At 42.1% G+C, this 24,284-nt stretch overlaps 1 protein-coding gene across 1 annotated transcript in view; it reads right to left on the bottom strand.

Moving 5' to 3' along the window:
- The window catches only part of LOC101290327 (gastric triacylglycerol lipase), a 482,017-nt gene that overhangs the window by 407,907 nt on the left and 49,826 nt on the right, over window positions 1-24,284 (bottom strand). The window contains exons 2-3 of the mRNA XM_033404782.2: window positions 19,351-19,530; window positions 2,295-2,432 (exon numbers count right to left, since the gene is read on the bottom strand). The gene's annotated coding sequence lies outside the window, so the exon portion shown is untranslated. The remainder of the gene's footprint in view (window positions 1-2,294; window positions 2,433-19,350; window positions 19,531-24,284) is intronic.

Raw genomic sequence — 24,284 nt, 5'->3', positions numbered from 1 at the left:
CCAGCCCAAGTAGGGCCCGTGATAGCCATGCTCCCCTCCAATCAGCAGACTCCATTCTCAGGCCATGTGCACTATTTCCAGAGGACACCTCTAGCAAATGCTTCCAGAAAGATGAAGAAATTCAAAGGGCCTGGTCCTTTGATGGGACACACAGGAATCCTTCAGCAGCCCTGTCCTATGAAAGCGCCAGTTCCAGACTATTCACGGGACAGTGTCTCTGCCCCTCAGAGTGTGTCTGGCACAAATAACTCTGAGCCCATCTTTCCCAGGCTGTCAGAGAACAGTCCTCCCACCTGGCTGGACCAAAGCCCAGTGACACCGTGTGACCACTGGGGTGGGGCGGGGAGGGTGGTGGCGGTTGACTAGGAAGGAAAAAAATAAGAGACTTGCTTGTGACTTTTTCCCCCAATGACCCTGAGCTTTTGAGGATTGTTCGTTTTGGTGACTGAGTTACTCTACCAAAGAGAGGACTGATGCTAACAGTTTTATATAATTTCTGTGCACTAGATGCCCTTCTGCTCAAAACAGAACAGGGCCTGTATTCTCTACACGTTTGATACTAAAGCAAGCCTGATGTCTGGCCAAATGCGGCAATAGGTATCAAAATCCTTAAAAATGTTCATAGCCTTGGGCCTAGAGATTTCACTTCGAGGAATTTTAGCTTAAGGAAACAATCGGGGACATATAAATTAATATGAATACTCTTAAGATCATCAGAGCAGGGAGATCATCTTGCCATGCTATGTTTACTGCTGGGGGTTCAGGAAGGTCTGGTATGTTTGGAGCACTGGTAGAGCTGGCTGCAAGAGAACTGGAGCTGTGCTCCCTGCTGGGGATCAGAAAGAGCTGGGCTTGTCTGGGTACACTGGTCGAGTGGTACAGAAGTTCAGGTTGAGGGTGGTGAGAGAGGCTGAAAAGCATCCTGGGAAGCAGCTCAGCCAGAGGGAAGAAACCAGGCAGGTCAAGGTTAGCCTAGGAATAAAGGCTTGCACCTTCAAGGGGTATAGAGATGCTGAGGCAGAATGAAGGTTATTATCTAACATCCATCCCCATCCAGTCCTTAGAGTCATACTGAGGCCCAGGAAGAGGGAGGGTAGAAGGGAAAACAGAAAGTAATTTCACTAAACTCTGAGACACTCTGGGGCCCAAGGAACACTGCCTCGGGAACTTTTGCGGAGAAGGCATGTCACGTAGATGAGAGAGTTGCTCTTCCTATTCAACTGCAAGACCCTGCACAGCTTTGCTACCATGAGCACTGTGGCAGCCATTGGCCCTTCTACATGGCTTGAGAACTGCAGCCTCTCCCGCTGCAATGGCCAATCCATATGGGTTTGACATATATACACCAATATGTATAAAACAGATAACTAATAAGAACCTGCTGTATAAAAAATAATAAAATAAAATTCAAAAATAAATTGTTGTAATCCATATGAGTATATGTACTATATATATATATACACACACATATATAATACACACAGAAACACATATATATGTCCCAGACCTTACCAGACAAATAAAAGTAGTCATCACCAACACCATCATCAATTTATCTCCCTAACTCTCCTATTAGAGTCTGATTTCCTTGGGGAAAGGGCACTTTTTCTGCCTTGTTCACCTTGATACCTTAGAACCTAGAAGAATATCTGGCTTATAGTATGCATTCAATAATATTTATCAGATAAATGGATGGCTGTCACAACCCAGATCCTTACCAGGATAACACCTAGAAATTAGACCCTCTTAAAATATTCCCCCATAATTTTAGCAAGTTTCCAAAATAGTGTCTCATGTATCCCACCATCAGCATCCTCCTAGCATTCAGCATGCTGGTCTACTTGTCAATGCCCTCTGACCATGAAACATCATTGTCACCATTGCTCACAGTCAAAACCCCATCATCTGTGCCCAGGATTCACTTCCAATCCTCAGAGTGCCAAACTACTGCCGGGTTTGAGCCAGAGCTTGAAAAAATGTCCTCCTCTCCAATTGTGGACCACACTTTGTCACTAGGGCCCAAAGCAGCTCTGGTTGGCCCAGAAATTGACAGTCTCTGTTGAATGGTTCTGTGATTTGGGACCCTCAGCCCTCTAACCATAAACGTTCAAATCCAGTAAAAGGTGGGCAGGGATAAGACACTATATTATTCATACCAGCTTTTTTGCTCTCTCCATCAATCCAAACTCTCCCTTTCTCACCATAATAAAACAAAATTCCCCTTGCATTATAATGTGCAAATAGACTCCGAGGGAAGGGAGAGGTGGGGTGGGGGTCACATTTTTAGCACTTACCGCACCTGGTCCTCAGTTCAGCCAGTCCAGCAAGACTCAAGGTGAGATGGAGAGTTAGAGTTGGAGATGGTGGAGTTCCAGGGGACCATGAACAACAATCTTCTTTCCTGCTGACTTCTGAACCGGGTTGGAGACAACCTAGAAGAGGAAGGCAGATGAAGACTCAACTCCCATCCTTCTTGCTGCAAGTCTGAGCAAAAACTAATTCTCATTATGGTGGTTTACATCTGCTGGTAAACAAATTTCTTAATCCTGAACTCCTAACCAGCATAATTTAACCACCCAGCCTCCCCATGGACCTCCTGCAGACCTACCCCTATGCTTGCTGAATGATTGAGAGCAAGCAGGACCCCACGTCCCTGGCAGAAGCACACTCTTGCATATATACGGAGCTATATGAAAGGTAAAGACCTTAAGTCAACTGTTATTATTCCCGGGTCATGAAATTATGGATAATTTTTAGTTTCCTCCATGAATGCATTCACGTGTACGTGTGTGTGTATGATTTTTCACATTTTCTATATGTATGCAATTTATTTGAAATCAAATTGGAAAAGAAAAGTAATTATTCAAGGTTATATTTCAAACAAAATGAAGGAAAGAAAAAGAAAGAAAATCTCACTTCCAGACAGTAGCTGAGATGGCCATGAGATTTTCTTTTTCTTTCCTTCATTTTATTTGAGATATAACCTTGAATAACGAACTCAGCTACTGTCTGGAAGAAATATGCACTTTGACACCTGATGACATTGCACCTGGGTTGGTGGCCCACTTATATCATGGAAATGAACTTTAAGCCTCGGGTGCAGAGAAGAAAGATTGCTCAGAAAATGGCAAGCTAAAGACAGAAATCCAACAAAAATATGTTCACTGGAGCTCTCTAAAGACTTGCAGAGGGCCCACTGACCTCCTCTAACCAGTTATTGAAGATTCCAAGAAAAAAAAGTTTGCCAGACTGTAAATCCCTAGAGAGATGCTTCCTGGGTATGAGGATGTGGGGTTGCTGGTGGGGCAGGGCAGGAGGAACCTGAAACAGTGCCTCAGAATCACAGCAGCTCAGAGCTGGGAGAATCCATGGGGAAGGGAGAGAATCTGGCGTTCAGCCAACGAATTCCACTGTTGAAGAAAGAGCGAATGGAATGCCCAGTGATTTGATGAGGAGGCCACGATGCTTTAGTAGCATCAGGGCATCTTCCACTTTTCTTCCCCTTTGCTTCAGTGACAAATGATAAATGTCATGTGGCCAATGAGTAGAAGAATCAAAATTATAAGAATCAAATTGTAAGAAAGCTGTCTGGCCTTAAGAACACCCCTCTTCATAAAAACAACCAGGTGGTCCATGCAGGTTGCAGGACCCACACAAGACAGCCAAGGAGTAAAGAGTTACAGCCTTTTCCCAAAGTATCATCAGTGGGGCTCTACCTCCATAGGATAATAATAGGTCTGATATGGGAAAAGAGGGGTGGGGAGTGGCTTTGAGAAATATTGGGTTAAACAACATTTTAAATGAGTCCTGACTGCTAACAGCTTTGTGAATTTGTCTGAAATACCTTCGACCATAGAAACTTTACTCATCTTGTAGGAATAATGTTGTACAGATGTAATTCGGATAATGCTAGGATAGAGGGTCACCGCCTTAGGCAAAATCCATAATTTATTTGGAGCAATCATGCCTAGGGTGTCCATGGCTGTGGCCTTCAGTCCTGTACCCTGAGTTTTTCCTGAGATAGTTAGAAACCCTACTCAGGAATGCTCCTGAACAGTAATCTGCTATTTGAGAACCACATGTCTGTTTATTTTTATTTTGCTAATTTTCTTGCTCCATCATCTGTGATTCAAAAATTATTTTTTGCACTGTAAAAGATATAATGAAATATCTTCCTTAAAACTCCAGCATTATTTTGATCACAGTCTTCTGTTTTGATGAACTATGGCACTGTGCCAAAGAAAGCCAAAAAGAAAATCAGAGGATTTTCCTGCCTGACAGAGGATCCTCAGCAGGAGAAGAATCAAACCACCTCACCACGAACAATATCTGTTCAATCACTTCTAAACGACAGCACGGCAAGAAAGTATGAGCTATTGATTTTTTGGTTTTGGTTGTTTTTATATTTTTAAAAAAAGTTTTCTTTGTCAAATTGGAGTTTGAAAAGGCATCTGTCACTGGGATGAAGCATGGTACCTTTGGATATCACTTTGTTTGAAGTAGGCGGCAAACTAAACACTATATAGATATACGATCTTGTACGTGGACCTTGCTATGAATAGGCTATTTTCTTAGCAGTTCCCAAATATATAATAAAGAAGTAAACTAAAATTTGATCTAAATTATTATTAGAATCTGCAAAGCCAATAGCTAAATCTAGATGCCAAAAAGAGTCAAGGCCAAAGAAATAATACATATGTAGGTCACAGACAAACTTGGTCAAGAGAGTGTCACTGAACCACTGAATGACAAAATACTTTGTTTCAAACTTATCTCTACGTATGGTAATATTCACGATGAATGTGACTAAAAATATATGTAGAGCAGCCTTACCAAAGTTCTTAAGTCATCCAAACGGTCAGAAGTGTGCCACTTCTAGTGAAGGCAATTGAAAATTTAGAATATACAACCTTTGATATGAGATCCTTTTCCCCCTGCAAGAAAATACCCCAATCCCCACCCCCAAACGAAATGGCCAACTCGTGGTCCTACAGAGAGAGAACCCAAGGCCAATGGCTCCAGTGGCCACAAAGAGGAGGGATAGCTGATTGTTTGTGTGCAGGTATGTGTGTAAAACACACTTTAAACTCTACACTTCTACAGTAAGGAGAACAACTAACAGACTGCTTTAATATATGTCTCTACCTCCAAAAGCTTTTTTTTAATTTTTGTTTTGTGTTCCTTAAATAACATGTCCTGCCATTCTCATGGTCATCCATAAGAGAAGATTGGTTCTAATGGTCTGCAAACCCTCTGTTTCATAAACAGCAGCCTGTCTTAGTAAGTGCTTCCTCAAGAATGCATAATCAAAGAAATCTTTATCTTTGAAAGTAGAAATTTCGATAGAACAATAATTAATTTTTTAATTTTTTTCTCCCCTGCTGTGAAAATTAACCTGCATTTGCTTTTTAGAAAGGGCTCTGATTTTGCCTGGGGCTGGGCCAGGGTCTGCACTGCATGGAGGGCTGGAGGTGGTAGCTCTTTAGACACTATAGGCTGGAATAGGAGTGATAACGGAGGAGAGCTGGAAGGGGAAACAAAGCAAGGTGGGGGGCACTCGGAGAAAGGGAGCGTTAAGTCTAACTCTGTTCCCCCATTCTTCTATATCCCCTTCCCCATTGAGGCTACAGTTCTCAGGTTCTAGGTGTTTCCTGAATTTCAAGCTCTGGCCCCTTCATATAGTCACAGAAAAAAAATTGTTTTCATTTACTATAAAGTGACAATACTACTTCACAGCAGATATTTCATACAAGGTAAGGGGCATCTGTAGGACTTTGAGAGTCAGACACACAAAGGAAAATAGAAGGACAAAGAGAGAGTTAGCAGTGTGAGAAATCATGCCCACAACTCTGGAAAACCTTCTACATTAAAAAAAAAAAAAAATCGGGGGTAAAGAAGACATACAGATGGCCAACAGGCACGTGAAAAAACACTCCACATAGCTAATTATGAGAGAAATGCAAATCAAAACTACAGTGAGGTATCACCTCCCACCAATCAGAATGGCCATCATCAAGAAGTCTATAAATAATAAAGGCTGGAGAGAGTGTGGAGAAAAGGGAACCCTCCTATACTGTTGGTGGGAATGTAAACTGGTGCAGCCACTATGGAGAACAGTATGGAGGTTCCTTAAGAAACTAAATACAGAGCTGCTATGTGATCCAGCAATCCCACTCCTGGGCATATATCCAGAAAAGATGAAAATTCTAATTCCAAAAGATACATGCACCCCAGTGTTCATAGCAGCACTATACACAATAGCCAAGACATGGAAGCAACCTAAGCATCCATCAACAAAGGAATGAATAAACAAGATGTGGCGTGTGTGTGTGTGTGTGTGTGTGTGTGTGTATATATATACACATATACACAAAATCGACTGTTACTCAGCCATATAAAAGAATGAAATTAATGCCATTTGCAGTAACATGGATGGACCTAGAGATTGTCGTACTAAGTGAAGTTAAGTCAGACAGAGAAAGACAAATACTATATACTATCACTTATATGTCGAATCTAAAACAATAATATAAGTCAGCTTATTTACAAAACAGAAAAAGACTCACAGACATAGAAAAAAAACTTATATTTATCAAAGGGGAAAAGGGAGGGGGAGGGACATGCTACTCTATGTATAATAAACAACAAGGATTTACTGTAGAGCACAGGGAACCATACCTAATACCTTATAATAACCTATAATGGAAAAGAATCTGAAGCTGTATACCTGAAAATAACACAATATTGTTAATCAACTATAGTTAAATTTTAAAAAAATGTTTTAAAAGCATAATTTCCTCATAGGCAATGTTGCCTGTGAACAAAGGCAGTTTTACTTTTTCTAAAAAAAAACTAAAAGGAGGAGGAGGGGGTAAAGGAAGGGAACGAACCTCCAGAACAAAGATGGGCAGAGGGGTGTTGGGGATCCAGTTGGGATGGGTTGAGGAAGAGGAGCTACGCACAGGTCCCTGAGACCTCAGGCTGGGGCTCTGAGGCTTCAGAGAGCAGACCAGGCTTTGGCCTTGATGACGCAGGGCCTAGGAGCAAGGCTGGTGAAATGGGACCCAGCCGTGGACCATTCTGTGGGGAAACTGGTGGACTCACCTAGGGGTGACTCATGGGGATGGCTGAGATGGTCACCTGTCATGGGAGGAACATGAAAAGGGCCAAGGTTTAGCAACTAAACATGAGTATGAAGTGACTAAAATGAGGGCATGGGAGAGAGAGCAGAAAAAGCAAGGAACAGGCCTGATGGGGAACAAACAATGCATTTACGGAGAAGGGGCCCAAGTGTTATATGGGCACCCTGGACCTTTGAAGCCAGTTAATCATTCCTGAAATTCCTGATCCTGGTGGCCCTCTCCAGAGGAAGATAAGACCTATCCTCATCTGTAAGAGTAATAATCTCCTTTGCTGGTCATTTTATTTGCTGTGATACCGTGCCCTAAGCCTTTGCCCTCCATTAAATTGCAGCATTAAAATTATGTAAGATTTTAGGGTGCTTCCGTTCATACAAGGACAAGTCAAAAGCCACGGTTGCTGTATTTACATAACACAGATACATTTCAAAAGAAAATATAAGCCATACTCCTGCATTTTGCAAAAGCAATCCCATTGAAACATAAAGATGTTTACACAGTCTTTATCACGCTGAAGATGTTTTCATTTTGTTTGGTCCATGTCCCAAACTGTATTTTGTTTTAGACTTCTGCTCATTTTCTTTTGTTTGTGAAGGGCTATGTCAGGCCGAGTCTCCATTTCCTCAAACACTCTGGCTCCAAATGAATTATTGATTAGAGAAAAAGTAATGCTATCATCTAGATGCCTTGCTTTCTTCCATGGCTGCAGCTGTGTGCTCACCACCAGCTCTCCCTAACCTTTGTCTGAAAAGCAAATATCAAGTTAAAAGAAGGAGGGAACATAATGTGGAATGGTGGGCTTGGAAGGCAAATGGTGAAGGTATAGAGCTGATGGCATCCTATCAAGGCGGTGATGCAAGAGGAATTGGCCGTGGCAGTCAGAAAGATCCTCTAGCAACACAGGCTTCCATGGGTGACGGTTGGTAAAGGACTGACAGCATCAGAGGTTTGGGTTGGTGGAAGTCCAGAAGGGCTAGAAGAGGAATCAAAAGCACAGCCCTTGATTGTAAACTTGACTGTGGCTCTGAGCCTAAATAGAAAATCATGCTAAGAGTTTGGGAGAGTCTGTGTGAGATATAGTAGGAAAAAAAGTAATATATGTTTACAAGCTAGATAAACTTGATTAAGACTGAGATGCTCTTAGACTGAGTCACACACCAGGGCAAAGATGACTAGAATTGACCATGGGAAGAAACAGAAGTAGCCAGGAAGAAACCTGAGGCTGAGGATTTTTTTCCTTGTGTAGGGCAAGCATAACCTAGGAAACAGACATTTTGCAATAAAAGGGCAGTCCAGAGATGAAATATTCACAAATCCTGAAACTATTCCAACAACCCTAAGGGGCGCTCATCAGCATGGTACTTCCTACCTAAGAGGATCAGGCAGCAGTTTTCCATATGAGATGGGGCATGGGGAAGGGAAGAGAAAGACAGCAGCCACTGGGGATCTGTGCGAGGTGTCATCTGAGTCATTTTGATCCTTGAAGCAAAGTGGCTACATTTCCCAATGATAAAGGAGAGAACAGTTTGGATGCTTCCTTTCCAAAGATCAGGGGAAGCATTTCTCCCCAGTGAGGATTCAGGCCAACACAAGTGATATATCAAGTATCAGTGATGTCGAAGACTCAAATCCCAGCAATGACCTCCAGGATCCTACAGCCAAAGACGTCTGTGGTCCAGAACCATCAGAAAAAGCAGCATAAGAAGCTTCTAAAGTCCACTGTGGTGTGGAAAGAGGGCCAGGTAGGAAGGCCAAGTTAGGAAGATGAAGGTGGGAGGTGGACTCCACTGTGGTCCTGTAGAATAATCCTAGAGAGAATTAGCTTCATATCTTTCTAAGACGTCTTCAGCTTCCAAAACACTTCTGTAGGCATTATCCCACTTAATTTCTGGAATCAGAGGGCCATCTTCAAATTTAGGCTCCACCAGTTCTTAGCCATGGTGATCTTAGGCCAGTCACCTCTATGAGCTAAAATATCCTTATCAGTTAAACGGGGATAATAAAACTATTGACTTCCAAGCATTAATGTAAGGATTAAGTGAGATGATATATGCCAAGCCTTTCACATGGTGCCTGAAAAAAATAGTAAGCACTCAACATGTTTGACCTACTTTTTAAAATTATCCACAAACCTCACGCTAACCCTGTGAGGTGCCCAGGACAGGTATTACCATCCTCATGTTACAGGTGAGGAAACCAAAGCTCAGAAAATGACTTGCCTAACACTGCAATGGTGTAGCCCCTCAAAGAAAAAGAATAGGAAGCTTTCTGCACAATCAAAAATGAGAGCACTGGAGACAGTGGCACCCTGGCATTGTGTATCCATGTGCTTGCTTCCCATGGCATCTGGGGATGGGTCAGAGGAGCAAATGAGTTTCAGATTTTTAAACCAAAGGAAAATTTGACAGAAAATCTTCCAGCATTTTCTTTGCATCTCAGACGCAGGACCATTCTGATTCCCATTCAGAAAGGTTTAAGTTTTAAGATCAGGAGGATCTCAGGAGACAGTCCGGTCCAAAACGGGAGGGAAGGATGGTGCCCATGGGAGGAAGATGTGCCACCATGGAAGCCTGGATGCCCTTGATCACACACGTGGTGCTGGTGAAGACCTCCTCTCATGAGCCAGCAGGGCCAAGTGCATGTGGCTGAGCTTTGAAGTTCATACCGAAAAACACTGACTTTCTGGAATCCCCATGGACTGACTCATTGTGGAGAGAGCTGAGGACTTACTCCTCAAAGCAACCAAAACTTTAAAAAATATATTTCTATCACCCTTGTAACGAAAATCTGTTAATGGATCACAGCTATCTGGGCTTTCTAAGCAGGGTACATTGAGTATAGCTCAACATCTCCTTGACAACTCAAGGACATCACCGTGAATATCCATTATTATCCCAGCTTGTATACAGTCATCCTCTTGGGATATTTTGAAGCATAGTATAAAGGGGTTTCCACCAAACTAAATAGTTCCAGATTATTGGGATTTCTCGGTGCATCTCTGTGCTTCTTTTAATATTATTTTTGCCTTGTCTCTTACCATGAGCACTTTTTCCTTTGCCTGCCTTTATCTGTCTCCTGTTTTCTCCAAACCCCTTTAACCTGCCTTTTCTCATCTACTAAAGACAGCCATGCTCTGTAAAATAGGTTGTAAAATAAGTACAAATAACACTTTTAAAGGGTAAATTTTATGATATGTGAATTATATCTCAATAAAGCTATTTTTAAAGTGAACTGCAGACTATAAAATCTTACGAAAGGTGAGATATCACATCACTCTTTATATTTATATTATATTTTTATTTAAAAATAAAAAAGCACAAATAGGCTCTGAGTGAGGACTCAGAATTTTTTCCACAAGTAATAAGCCTGAGAGTTAAGGTACGGTTCTTGAAACATCTATTTTTGTTTATTTGACTTTCTGGCATAGTTCTTAATCCTATAAATAAAGTTAATTTTAGTGAGATGTAGTATGACTCTAGATTTTTCTTATCAAAGCCTCCTCCCTTTTCTTTTGTTCATTCATTTGGCATTTTTAGTAGGATGGCCTACTATGTGCTAGGCCCTAGAAATGAAGAGGAATCTCTAAGTGACTTAGATCTTCCTTGCATGGATTTTAGGTGTAAACCTCTAGGAAGTATGAGCTTTGATGCTTCTTTGATTTGCATTCCCATAATATCTCTATGACTCCTAAATCCAATCATACCCCAAGGAGGCATCATAACCAACCCACTGGGAGGCCAGCCCACTGCTGGAAAGCTGGTCCAGAGTGGGGATCCTTGATCAGAGGAGAATGCTGAGAAGTGAACGAGAGCTACTTTCACTTGTTGCATTCTCTAGTATTTTTCCATGGAGCACCTAGAACTGTGTCACTCAAAGTATTTCTCAGACCAGCAGCATCAGCATTACCTGGTAGCTTGTAAGAAATACAGAATCTTAGACTATACCCACGACCTATTAAATTAGAATCAGCCTTTTAAAAAGATGCTCAAGTGATTCATTTAAAGTGCCAAAACACCTGGCGCTTTACCCACTGCAGTAACCACATCTTTCAGAGCCCTGGATGAACAATGCCAAACATGAGAGGCCACCACTTGACACAGGGGCACATCCCATTGGCCAGCAGGCAAAGATGCTCTCGATGATGCCAAGCAGATGTTCAGCATATTTGTTGAGCAGTCAGAGACCATTGCTGTTCTCTTCACCATGCCTGTCAGGTTCAATAACTCTTCTCCAATGACTCATCTCTTCATACACATGTGTTGTAATTTTCTTTAAAGACCAGCTTGTCAGCAGCATTCAAAGCTGGGTGCTTTTCCTTTGTTGCAAAACTTCATCCATATTCCTGGAAACACCCCCCAGCTCAAATTCAACTATAGTCTTCCTGACACCACTTCATTCATCCACTCATTCACTTGAAAAGCACTTACTGAGCAGACTATGTGTCAGGCACTGCCAGCATCTTCTGCATTTTCCATTCAGTGACCACCATGTAAACCACTTGGTTTCAACATTTTACATAAGACTGGAAATATATTTTTAAAGTGTGAAATATGGCTTCTATCCTTAATTAACTAGTACTATAATTGAGTAGGAAAGATGTATAATTTTGAAATTTATGGAGAACAAATTTTCAAAAACACAAAAGGATGCTATGTGCCGTACTGGAACCAGCACTGAATGTGCCTCAGTCAGGAGACCTGCGACCAGGTTCTGGTTCTTCCACTAACCTACTTCAGATTCTTTGACAAGCTTTTTTGCCCCTCTAATCTTCAGTTTTCTCAACTACTGAAAAAAGGTGTTGGACCATCCGATCTAAAAAAATTCCTCCTTGTCTCCAATACCCAAATGCCCAAGGATGGACCCTAAACTACATACATAAACTCAGAGTGAATTCAAGGTAAGAAAGCATGGGATCAATGGGAGACTGTACGTTATCATTATTAAGAGTTCTGGCTTTGATATCAGACAAATCTAAGTTCAAATCCTTGATGTGGTATAAGCTTAGCACACTTGAGGCCTTTGACAAGTCACTCAATCTTTTTGATCCTCAATTTTCTCATTTGTAAAATGAGGATAATCACAGGATTATCGTGAGGATTAAATGGATTAATTCATGTAAAGCCCTCAGCACAGTGCCTGATGTAAAGGATGTGCTAATAGATGGTAATGATAGTGTTGATGGTGATGATCGTTGTATTTTCAGGGTCTTTTGAAGCACATGTCCTTTCCAGTAAGGATAAACTTCAACACTAGGTTGGGGGAACTGACAGGATATGGGACAAACTACAAGGAAACCGACCAGCTGGCAGCAGAGAAGCTAAAGGAAAGAACGATAAGAGGTAGGGAAGATGGGAATGCAGGTAAGCTGATGGACAACTTTGTTGACCAGAATGGATGGGGAAGGGAGGACTTGGTTTGATAGAAAGAGCTGGATGTGATGGAACGGTGCTTGAGTACAGTGGCTCTGGCACCTCTGTGCAGTCAAGGAGTTAAGAGACTGAAGGAAGGGAGACCAGCCAGGTGCCTACTGGGTAGTGACTCTTGGGTAAAAGGCTGAGAGCTGGAAAATAGGGCAATAAGTCAAGAAGGAAAAGCAATCCTCTAGAGGTAGCCAAGTGTCTCTTCAAAGATCCTCCCCAAGAAACTCCTCTTTGTCTTACACACACACATGTTTAGCATTTCTTCCCACCCCAATTGAAACTGGAGGAAACACAGGACTGTGCCCATGTGTGTGAAGGTATGCGAGAAGCTGAGATCACATCCTGTCTGAGTTCTGAGTCAGAGAATCCCATAAGAGGATATTGAGGGTTACTAAGCAGGCCATGCCACTTTCAGCCTGGCTGTAGTCAGAGATCTGGTTGAATAAGAATAGGGCCCAAGCCCTCCAGGCATGGCAGAGCCTCTGCAGCACCATGTGGTTACTATTACTGAGACTAAACAGTGAGCTGAGTGCTTGTATAGGCTGTGTCCATCCTCAGTCTCCTTCAGAGTCTGCACCCCAGGGCTGTCCAGGAAGAACAGAGAATGCCCAACAGAGCCATGGGAGGCAACTACTGTTCCCTAGAGACACCCCAGAGGTGGAATTAGGAAATAACTTGGTCTAATTACAGACCAAATTGACCAGAAATTTGCCCCTGGGGCTATCACTTGTTGTCCCTTGGCATGCTTCGTTTGGACTTGGTGCATACTGGGATATATGCTCTTCTCCACAGCTTCCTGGATGGCAAACACTGCCCTGGCTGTGTCAAGAAACTGTCATGGCATAAACAGAGATGTGCCTGGAGAGGTGGGACAACAGAGGGAGGACAATTAACATTCCCCCCTGACACATGACCCACACTTCACACTGGGGTCAAGCCTGACTTCATCTCCCACAGCCCAGTTATCTTCTGCCAGAAAAAAAAAAAAAAAAAAAAGATGTGATGGGAGATGGGAGCCAGCTCTCAAAGGAGCACATATGGCTATGTCCCCAAGACCATAACCAGGTGGAGAATTTACTGTAAAGAACAGAATGGTTCCTTTGAAGTCATCACAGGAAGAGCCTCCTCAATCCCTTTCTTTCTTGGCCTTAACTCACGTATTCAGCAGCAATTACTGAGCGCTGGCTGTATCAGCCATAGTCCTAGATGCTTTTATGGATTCCACAAAGTCCCTGATCATCTACGCAGTAAGTGCTGCATAGGGGGAAAGAGAAGACTTCCCCGAGGCAATGACATTTGAGTGGGATCATGGGTGATGAGCAGTGTGTCCCATCCAGAAGAGGAGTCCAAGGCGGGGGCAGGGGGAACTGCCATCTGAAAGGCCTAATCGGAGATAGCCTGTTGCTTTGGTGGCAGGGGAGGGAGGTGCCCTCTGCTGCTCGTACAACCCAGCAAATATGGTGTTCTAGCGAGTGGAGCTCCATCCTTCCAAATCTCAGCTCAGTCTCCCCTTCTCCCATCCAAATGTTCCTGAAGGTACCTCCCACAGTCAAAAGCAGCTGATTATCCTTGAAGTGAGGATCTCTTTGTTCTTAAATGGCTTTCCTTCTCTGTTCTGTTTTGGTCCGACCCCTCCCTAGATCACAGCCCTAACACTAGCACTAATAGCACTAAAACTTCAGCACTAACAGCAGCAGGAACTGAGACCTTATTTTCTAGATGGAAACTTGGGATCAATGGTCCAACTCAGTAATACGCACAATGGTGTGGTCAGAGCCTAAGGGTCCACAGTGATGCCCACGAAGCTGCCTCAGGAAGCATGATAAAGTCCGCAGGGCCGTTTTTCTTCCAGAGCAGCTCTATTCCTATCCATCTTTTGAATTGTGCCTCCATGTAGGAATCTTCAAAAGGAGGAAGGGGCTGATGTATCCCCTCCTCTACTGCGTATGGGTTGAGTGCACAGTGCCTAGTGGTAGCACATTCTGTCCTTGGAACTATAGATCCAAAAATGGGTAAGACTCAGATCTTGCCCTCAAAATGCACTTAAACAAAAAGACAAACAATAAACTTTTACAGTCTCCCGGGAAGGCAGCTACATAAAAACAAGAGTACTTAGAACACAGACCATAAGCCAGACTATGTAAATTCTAAGATGTGTGATCATGGACAAATTACCGAACTCTCCGTGCCTCTGTTTTCCCGTCTATAAAATAGGCCCAATAATTGTACTTCCCTTGTTGGGCAGTTATATGAATTTAGTAAGTGAATATATCTAAGGCACTAGAATGTCTTAGGAAAGAGCGTGACATGTATAAGCATCATGTAATGTTTTAAAAAGAACAATAATGAGGTGAGTGCCTTCATATGCCAAGTGCTGAAGGGGGAGGGGGGCATGCTCAGAAGAAGGAATAATTGATTCCGTCCAGGGAGTCAGTTAAGACTAAAAAAATGTGATATTGGTTCTTGCTCTTGAAGTTTGCCGGGCAGAAGAGCAATGGAAGGGTTCTCTGGGTTTAGGAAACAACACTGGCAAAGTTCTTACAGGGCATGTTTTCTGATTTGAGATTGATTCCCAGTAAAAGTCTTAGAAAGCTATCAACATTGAATGAGGCTGGGCAGAACATTTCACAAACTATCTTGCAGCAAAGTGTACAGAATTACCAGACAGTGGGACAGTGATAGGCTGGTAAATGTTTAACCTACTGGGAAGTGAGGGAGGCCTGATTTGTAGCATTTGCTCATTTCTGTAATATAAATACTCCCAACATAGTTGATTTCAAGCTATCAGTGTTGTCAACAGACTCATAAAATTCCTGAAGATTTAACACTCGGCTTTCAGGAGCCAGTACGAGCAGGCTCCAGCGCACCACGGCATCAGAAGCTCTCTGAGAAATACAGGGCTTCGGTTCCCCTTACTTGGTGCCACGGAACAGTGGAGAGGACAGATCTGACGTTCTGCTCAGAGCACTGCTACGGCAAAAGTCTCTTGAGGTGGCCAAGCCCTCCTACTCACTAACCTTTGTGACTACTGAATCTGGCATGAGTTTTATTTGCCAGAAACAGAATCTACCTGGCTCATTTAATCAGGAGGAAGATATTTTGAATTTTATTTTTTTAAAGGCTCACAGAAGATCTGGGGTGTTAGAAAAGCCGATCAAGGTTAGGCATCCAATAGCATTGCCCAAGACCAGGATGAGAAAATCCAAGCACTGAAAGGCAGGAACTCTGCTCAATCCCTGTTGTAGGACCCTTCCACCAGCCCCGAAGCCACTTCTGCATCAGGAATTGCATGTTAAGACCCCCTAGGAAGCTGTCGCTTCTGCTGCTGCTTCCACAGAATGCCAGACACCACTGCAGCAAAAAGGAAAGAACCGCACTCAGACCAAGTCCATTTGTTCTGTGTTCCCTCCCCTCCAAACGAATGACTCTACTGGGAGCTTGGGATCGGCAGGACGTGGGTCCCACTCCGCATGCTAGCAGCACTGGAGTCTGGGTATGAATTCTGCAGCTACTGGGGTAAGAAGATTCCTAACAGGAGCATTTCCCCAAGTCAGAGAGACAGCACAAATTTGGAGGGCAAGCGTCCTCCTTGAATTCCACTGAGATTATTTTCAAGTTCTTTTCTGTCTTGTACAGAAAGGTTTCCCCTGAAGCCATGCTACCCTTAACTTCTTTCTACAAAGAAAAAGGTCACCTGCTAGGGGAGAAATGTTACACATTATGACTACGTTCTTTCAGACAATAGAGAATTAGGTGCATCCCACTGTGTGTTTCTACATAATCACACACAAAAAAAATATTACAAATTCTAGCACTGTGTAAATATAGCCACACTTTGGAATCAGACAGACCTGGTTACCTAGCCTCTCTAGGCCTCAGTTTTGTCATCTGTTGAATGAGGATGATAATAATAATACCCTACCCCTTTGGTTGTGGTGAGGATTCAGTGAAATCTGCTATGTTAAGAAACCCATATCACAGTGGAGCTCAAAACCTGGTAAAACTTTCTGTAAAAGGCATTATGGCCTGGTGGAAAGGGTATGAATATTGGTGTCAGACACACCAAGTGATGGATATGACTTAAGCCCCCATTTTCTTGTCTGTAAAATAAAGACAATAATAACTCCTGTCTTACAGGGTTGTTGTGAAGATTAAAAATAATGTGCCATGTCTAGCACAAGACGTAGCTTGTAATAACTGCTCAATTAATGATAGCCATTATCAATATTATTACCATTATTTATGTCATTATATGACACAGCCTAAGTGAGAACATCAGCTATTCCCAACGTGACTGGCCTCTCAGAAACTAGTGGGTATCTTGACTGAGAATTTAAGAAATGGCAAAGAGTTCTATATAGATTTTTTAATCATCATTTGTGTCATGCACTCTGGTTTATAAAGCATATTCACTATTTCATCTGCACCCCATGCCAGTCTTATGAGTCAAGCAGAACAACTCTATGAGATAAGTATTATTACACTACTTTGCCTCAATGTCAGACGAGTCTGCCTCAGAGAGGTTAAGTCACTTGTCTAAGTCACACAGAAAATTTGTGATAAAGCCAAGGCCAAAATGGAGGTCTTCTGGGTTTCTGTGGAGTGTTCTTTCCACCACTTTATGCTGGAAACAAACTTCATCGGTTTGCTCTTCCATTTATTCAACAAACTTTTATTTATTATCTTTTGTATATCAGTCGCTATGCTAAATAGGTTCTGTTGATCCAAAGATGAATAAAAGAAAGTACTTCCCCTCTAAGACAATTTAAGAAAATACCCCCCACAAACACCCAGGGAATTTAACAGAAAATACTTCTACCAATTATATGACCCTCAATGTTTTTAAAAATTGTATTTGCAAATAAGATGATCAAATTTTAAATGGGACAACTGCTCTCACTTGAGCTATAGCATATAAAATTAATATAATAACATTAAAAAGTAATATTAAAATCATTAAAGTGAGTTTTTTCAAAGAATTACTTTTCAACTGCTAAAATTTGTTTTGTTTGTTTTAAGTTGACGTTATTGCTAATAAGACCAGCCAATGTGCCAGAAGGAATCTAAATAGGATGCCAATGCATACTGTTCACAACACAGATTCAGAATTAAAAACTCTTGGCCTTTTTTGGGTCCAGGTCTCCTTAGACAGTTTTCCCTCCAGCTTTGCTTTGACCCCAGCCACTGTGAGAAGAGGATATAAAACACTGTGGGTTCCAGAATGTTCTGTGCCCGGAAGATCTCCATTCAGAATTTTTGGCCAAATGTCCCATTAATTCCCCTTTGACTAAGGCACTTTGGGGTCAGATGAACTTGGGGTCTATGAAGATTACAGAAAAGGGACTGGGTCCAGAGTTCACACCAAGGCTACATGTTTTTGAAATTTGGGGTGAAGCCAGACTCTGCTGTAGGGATTTAGGAGGGAGCTAGCTCAGGGAAACCTTTCCCTAATGAAAGAATTTTGCAGTTAATATTGTTGTTGTTCTTTTTTTTTTTTTTAAACCAATAATAATAGTGCCTGCCACTTAATGAGGGACAAGTATGGGTGAGCACTTTACATATACTGTTTCTTTTTTAAATTTTATTTATTATTATTAGTTATTTTTTATTGTAGTATAGCTGATCTACAATATTGTGCTAGTTTCAGGTATACAGCAAAGTGATTCAGTTATATATATATATATATTCCTTTTTCCAGTTCTTTTCCATTATAGGTTATTACAAGATATCGAACATAGTTCCCCATGCCATACGTCAATCCTTGTTGTCTATACACATACTCTTTCTAATCCTTATAAATAATAATGTTGCAAGGTATTATAATTTCTATTTTACAGATGAAAAAATTGAGGCTCAGGAGGGAAGTAATTTTTCCAAGATCACATAATAAGAGGCAGAAGATGACATTTAAAACCAACCTCTATATTATTCCACTTTTCTCTGTGTCTCTGCTACCTCATCTGACATCTTCCCCACAAAACAACAAGACTAGTCCTCAAATATATATGGCTATACAGGAAATGTCAACTGCTGGTCTAAACATATTTACTAAACATCACCTAAACACCCAGCTCTATATTAGGCGCTCAGGAGTTGTGAAGAATTCTTGTTTTGGCATATTTCTTGACTTAGGAAAAATTTGCCTCTGTATCCTTTTCCCGCATTTTCCTATGATCTATTTTTCTAGCCACTAGACATAATACAAAAAAATTAGAATCTTCTATGGCTTGGAAGAGCTAAATGAAAGACTTTGCTCAATCAAAAATCATAATGATATCAATAGTCCATTTGAATCTCATGGATCTCAAACAACATAATTTGTGTCACAGTGACAATTTTTAAAAAGTGTCTCATTGAGAAAATTAAACCACTGCATTTGTATTATATTTTTAAAGAATTACCAAACCTTCCCCTACTTTATTTAACATTGCAAAGTTTGCTGTTGAACTTCCTGTGAAAAATACCCTGAGACACTTTGCCAGAACTGGCTGTAGATTCGTACTATCATGAGCAGGGCAGTTGAATTGCACTGTTTGGTGACGCTTAAGAAGAGGGAGAGGGAGAGCGGGGGACAATATGGGGGTAGGGGCAAGGAACAGTATTTCGAAAAAGCACATTCAATATTATAATACAATGTTCTATTTAGAAAATAAAATACATTGCTTTCACAATACAAACTTTGAAAGTAAAGCTTGACAATAACTTCTTTGCTAGCAGTGCATGAGCGTGAAAAAGTTGGCCTAAGAAATGCTACTCCATATATATATATGATTAGGAACTCATCAGCTTACCCCTCAGTCTTAATTCCAGAGCCAAGTTCTCAAATCCATGCAAAGACTTGTTCCATTTGCAAAACTCTAAGTTGTCATTTCAGTGACTGGATTTCAGACACTTGTTTGGTTTTGTTGGTTTCATTTTTATCTTCCTCACTTAAAGGAGAAATAAACCAAAGCTTTCTTCTCCCTAAATGGCTTGAGAGGGAGAAAAATATGAATAAATTATGTTCTAATGGATTACTGAAGATTCCTACACATCCACCTGGATTCCACCCAACTTTTGAAGCAAAAAGCATAGGGCATTCCCACTTCATAAAGCAAGAATGTCTGGTTACTCTACTTCTGATTTCATGTAATTGAAAATAGGTCCTAGCCACCAACTACTCTGGGTCAGGGTTCATGTGCTTTCCTCCCTGCCACTCTAGCTCCATCACTGAGGAAGAGTTTCAAATGGCCAACTCACCATCTTGTAAAGATTCCTCTTCACCAGCTCTGTTAGAGTGGAGCCTCAGGGAACTTAGGATACTTCCTAGTTTACAACTAGTTTGTTCGACTACTGGCAAAAATCAATAAAGTACTAAAAGGAAGGAAGGAAGGGCAACAAGGACATGTTTGACAAGGTGTGTAAATCCACTTTTCTGATGGCAAAGGACAATGAACAGGATTCATAGCAGCAAAAGGATAGTGACCAAAAGTTAAGACAGGACATATCAAGGTAGCTGAAGAGCATGAGATCCAGGCCTTTTATTTAGGAGGAGAAACAATATTTGACATTTTCACCAGTATTAATTTGTTAGATAAGCAATTTCAATATATCATAATACTTATGATTCCCTTTGGCAGTGTCCTGATAATATTTTAATATATCAAGACCTCTAAGGGGTGCTGGTTGGGGTCGTTAAGGTGGAAGGTGAGGGTATAATGGAACCAAACTTGTATAGACCACTCAGGGTCCAAACAGGAAGCAGAAAGCAATTCCTCATGCCACAAGGAAAATGTCTTCTGGGAGATGGATGGCCCAATGATACCTGTGTAATTTTAAGCATGGCTCTTTTTTTATGTGTTTTATATATTATGAATCCATCTAAGACTTAATTTGAAAAAAATATCTCCACTGCTGAAAAGGAATAAAGTTAAAAAATACTAGATGAGGGCTTCCCTGGTGGTGCAGTGGTTGACAGTCCGCCTGCCGACGCAGGGGACGCAGGTTCGTGCCCCTGTCTGGGAAGATCCCACATGCCGCGGAGCAGCTGGGCCCGTGAGCCATGGCCGCTGAGCCTGCGCGTCCGGAGACTGTGCTCCGCAGCGGGAGGGGCCTCAACAGTGAGAGGCCCGCGTACAGCAAAAAAAAAAAAAAAAAAAAAACTAGATGAACACCATTACAACAGAACAATCTTCTTCTTGAGAACAATTTTTAAAACTGGATAGAACATTAAAACAAAACGTTCCATTAAAAGTATTAAAGAACAGGGAGGCCTTCAAGATGGCGGAGGAGTAAGATGTGGAGATCACCTTCCTCCCCACAAATACATCAGAAATACATCTACATGTGGAACAACTCCTACAGAACACCTACTGAACGCTGGCAGAAGACCTCAGACCTCCCAAAAGTCAAGAAACCCCCCACGTACCTGGGTACGGAAAAAGAGAAAAGAATAAACAGCGACAAAACGATAGGGACGAGACCTGCACCAGTGGGAGGGAGCCGTGAAGGAGGAAAGGTTCCCACACACTAGAAGCCCCTTCGCTGGCGGAGACTGCGGGTGTCGGAGAGGGAAAGCTTTGGAGCCGCGGAGGAGAGCACAGCAACGGGGTACGGAGAGCAAAGCGGAGAGATTCCCGCACAGAGGATCAGGGCAGACCGGCACTCATCAGCCCCAGAGGCTTGTCTGCTCACCTGCCGGGGCGGGCGGGGGCTGGGAGCTGAGGCTCGGGCTTCGGTCGGAGCTCCGGGAGAGGACTGGGGTTGGCGGCGTGAACACAGCCTGCAGGGGGTTAGTGCGCCACGGCTAGCCAGGAGGGAGTCCGGGAAAAAGTCTGGAGCTGCCGAAGAGGTAAGAAACTTTTTCTTGCCTCTTTGTTTCCTGGTGCGCGAGGAGAGGGGATTAAGGGCGCCGCTTAAAGGAGCTCCAGAGACGGGCGCGAGCCGCGGCTATCAGCAAGGACCCCAGCGACGGGCATGAGACGCTAAGGCGGTTGCTGCCGTCGCCTGTGCAGCCCGCCACTGCCAGGGTCTCGGGATCTAGGGATAACTTCCCCGGGAGAACGCACGGCGCGCCTCAGGCTGGTGCAACGTCATGCCGGCCTCTGCCGCCGCAGGCCCGCCCCGCCCTCCGTGCCCCTCCCTCCCCCCCGGGCTGAGTGAGCCAGAGCTCTCGAATCAGCGGCTCCTTTAAGCCCGTCCTGTCTGAGCGAAGAACAGACGCCCTCAGGCGACCTACCCGAAAAGGCAGGTCCAAATCCAAAGCTGAGCCCTGGGAGCTGTGCGAACAAAGAAGAGAAAGGGAAATTTCTCCCAGCAGCCTCAGGAGCAGCGGATTAAGTCTCTGCAGTCAACTTGATGTATCCTGCATCTCTGGAATACCAGAATAGACAACCAATCATCCCAAAATTGAGGCAGTGGACTATGGGATCAACTGTAGACTTGGGGTTTGCTGTATGCAATTGACTGGTTTCTGGTTTTATGTTTAGCTTAGTTTAGTAATTAGAGTTTATTATCACTGGTAGATTTATTGATTTGGTTGCTCTCTTCCTTTTTAAAAATTTTTTTTATACATAGATTTTTTTTTCCTTTTTCTCTTTTTGTGAGTGTGTATGTGTATGCTTCTTTGTGTGATTTTGTCTGTATAGCTTTGCTTTCACCATGTGTCCTAGGGTTCTGCCTGTCCATTTTTTGTTTTTTTACTATAGTTTTTAGCACTTGTTATAATTGGTGGATTTGTTTTTTGGTTTGGTTGCTCTCTTCTTTCTTTTGTTTTTCTTTTCCTTTATTACTTTTTTATTTTTAATACTTTTTTTATTTAATAACTTTATTTCTTTTTATTTTATTTTTTTCTCTTTCTTTCTATCTTCTTCCTTCTTCTTTCTTTCCTTCTTTTTCTTTCTTTCTTTCTTTTTATCTCCCTTTTCTTCTCAGCCATGTGGCTGACAGGGTCTTGGTGCTCCAGCAGGATGTCAGGCCTGTGCCTGAGGTGGGAGAGCCAAGTTCAGGACATTGGTCCACCAGAAACCTCCCGGATCCACATAATATCAAACAGTGAAAGCTCTCCCAGAGATCTCCATCTCAACGCTAAGACCCAGCTCCACTCAACAACCAGCAAGCTACACTGCTGGACACCCTATGTCAAACAACTACAAGACAGGAACACAACCCCACCCATTAGCAGAGAGGCTGCCTAAAATCATAATAAGGTCACAGACACACCAAAACACACCACCAGATGCAGTCCTGCCTACCAGAAAGACAAGATCCAGCCTCATCCACCAGAACACAGGCACTAGTCCCCTCAACCAGGAAGCCTACACAACACACTGAACCAACCTTAGCCACTGGGGGCAGACAGCAAAAACAACGGGAACTACAAACCTGCAGCCTGCAAAAAGGCGACCCCAAACACAGTAAGTTAAGCAAAATGGGAAGACAGAGAAATATGCAGCAGGTGAAGGAGCAAGGTAAAAACTCACCAGACCAAACAAATGAAGAGGAAATAGGCAGTCTACCTGAAAAAGAGTTCAGAGTAATGATAGTAAAGATGATCCAAAATCTTGGAAATAGAATGGAGAAGATACAAGAAACATTTAACAAGCACCTAGAAGAACTAAAAAGCAAACAAACAATGATGAACAACACAATAAATGAAATTAAAAATTCTCTAGAAGGAATCAGTAGCAGAATAACTGAGGCAGAAGAATGGATAAGTGACTTGGAAGATAAAATAGTGGAAATAACTACTGCAGAGCAGAATAAAGAAAAAAGAATGAAAAGAATTGAGGACAGTCTCAGAGACCTCTGGGACAACATTAAATGCAACAACATTTGAATTATAGTGATCCCAGAAGAAGAAGAGAAAAAGAAAGGGACTGAGAAAATATTTGAAGAGATTATAGTTGAAAACTTCCCTAATATGGGAAAGGAAATATTCAATCAAGTCCAGGAAGCACAGAGAGTCCCAACAGGATAAATCCAAGGAGAAACACGCTGAGACACATATTAATCAAACTATCAAAAATTAAATACAAAGAAAAAATATTAAAAGCAGCAAGGGAAAAGCAGCAAATAAAATACAAGGGAATCCCCATAAGGTTAACAGCTGATCTTTCAGCAGAAACTCTGCAAGCCAGAAGGGAGCGGCACGACATATTTAAAGTGATGAAAGGGAAAAACCTACAACCAAGATTACTCTACCCAGCAAGGATCTCATTCGAATTTGACGGAGAAATTAAAAGCTTTACAGACAAACAAAAGCTAAGAGAATTGAGCACCACCAAACCAGCTCTAGAACAAATGCTAAAGGAACTTCTCTAGGCAGGAAACACAAGAGAAGGAAAAGACCTACAATAACAAACCCAAAACAATTAAGAAAATGGGAATAGGAACATACATATCAATAATTACCTTAAATGTAAATGGATTAAATGCTCCCACCAAAAGACACAGACTGTCTGAATGGATACAAACACGAGACCCATATATATGCTGTCTACAAGAAACCCACTTCAGACCTAGGGACACATATAGACTGAAAGTGAGGGGATGGAAAAGGATATTCCATGCAAATGGAAATCTAAAGAAAGTGGGAGTAGCAATTCTCATATCAGACAAAATAGACTTTAAAATAAAGACTATTACAAGAGACAAAGAAGGACACTACATAATGATCAAGGGATCAATCCAAGAAGAAGATAGAGCAATTGTAAATATTTATGCACCCAACATAGGAGCACCTCAA

This window comes from Orcinus orca, chromosome 14 (assembly GCF_937001465.1).
Source record: "Orcinus orca chromosome 14, mOrcOrc1.1, whole genome shotgun sequence".
NCBI classification, from domain to species: Eukaryota; Metazoa; Chordata; class Mammalia; order Artiodactyla; family Delphinidae; genus Orcinus; species Orcinus orca.
This window is presented reverse-complemented; position numbering and strand designations above follow the sequence as displayed.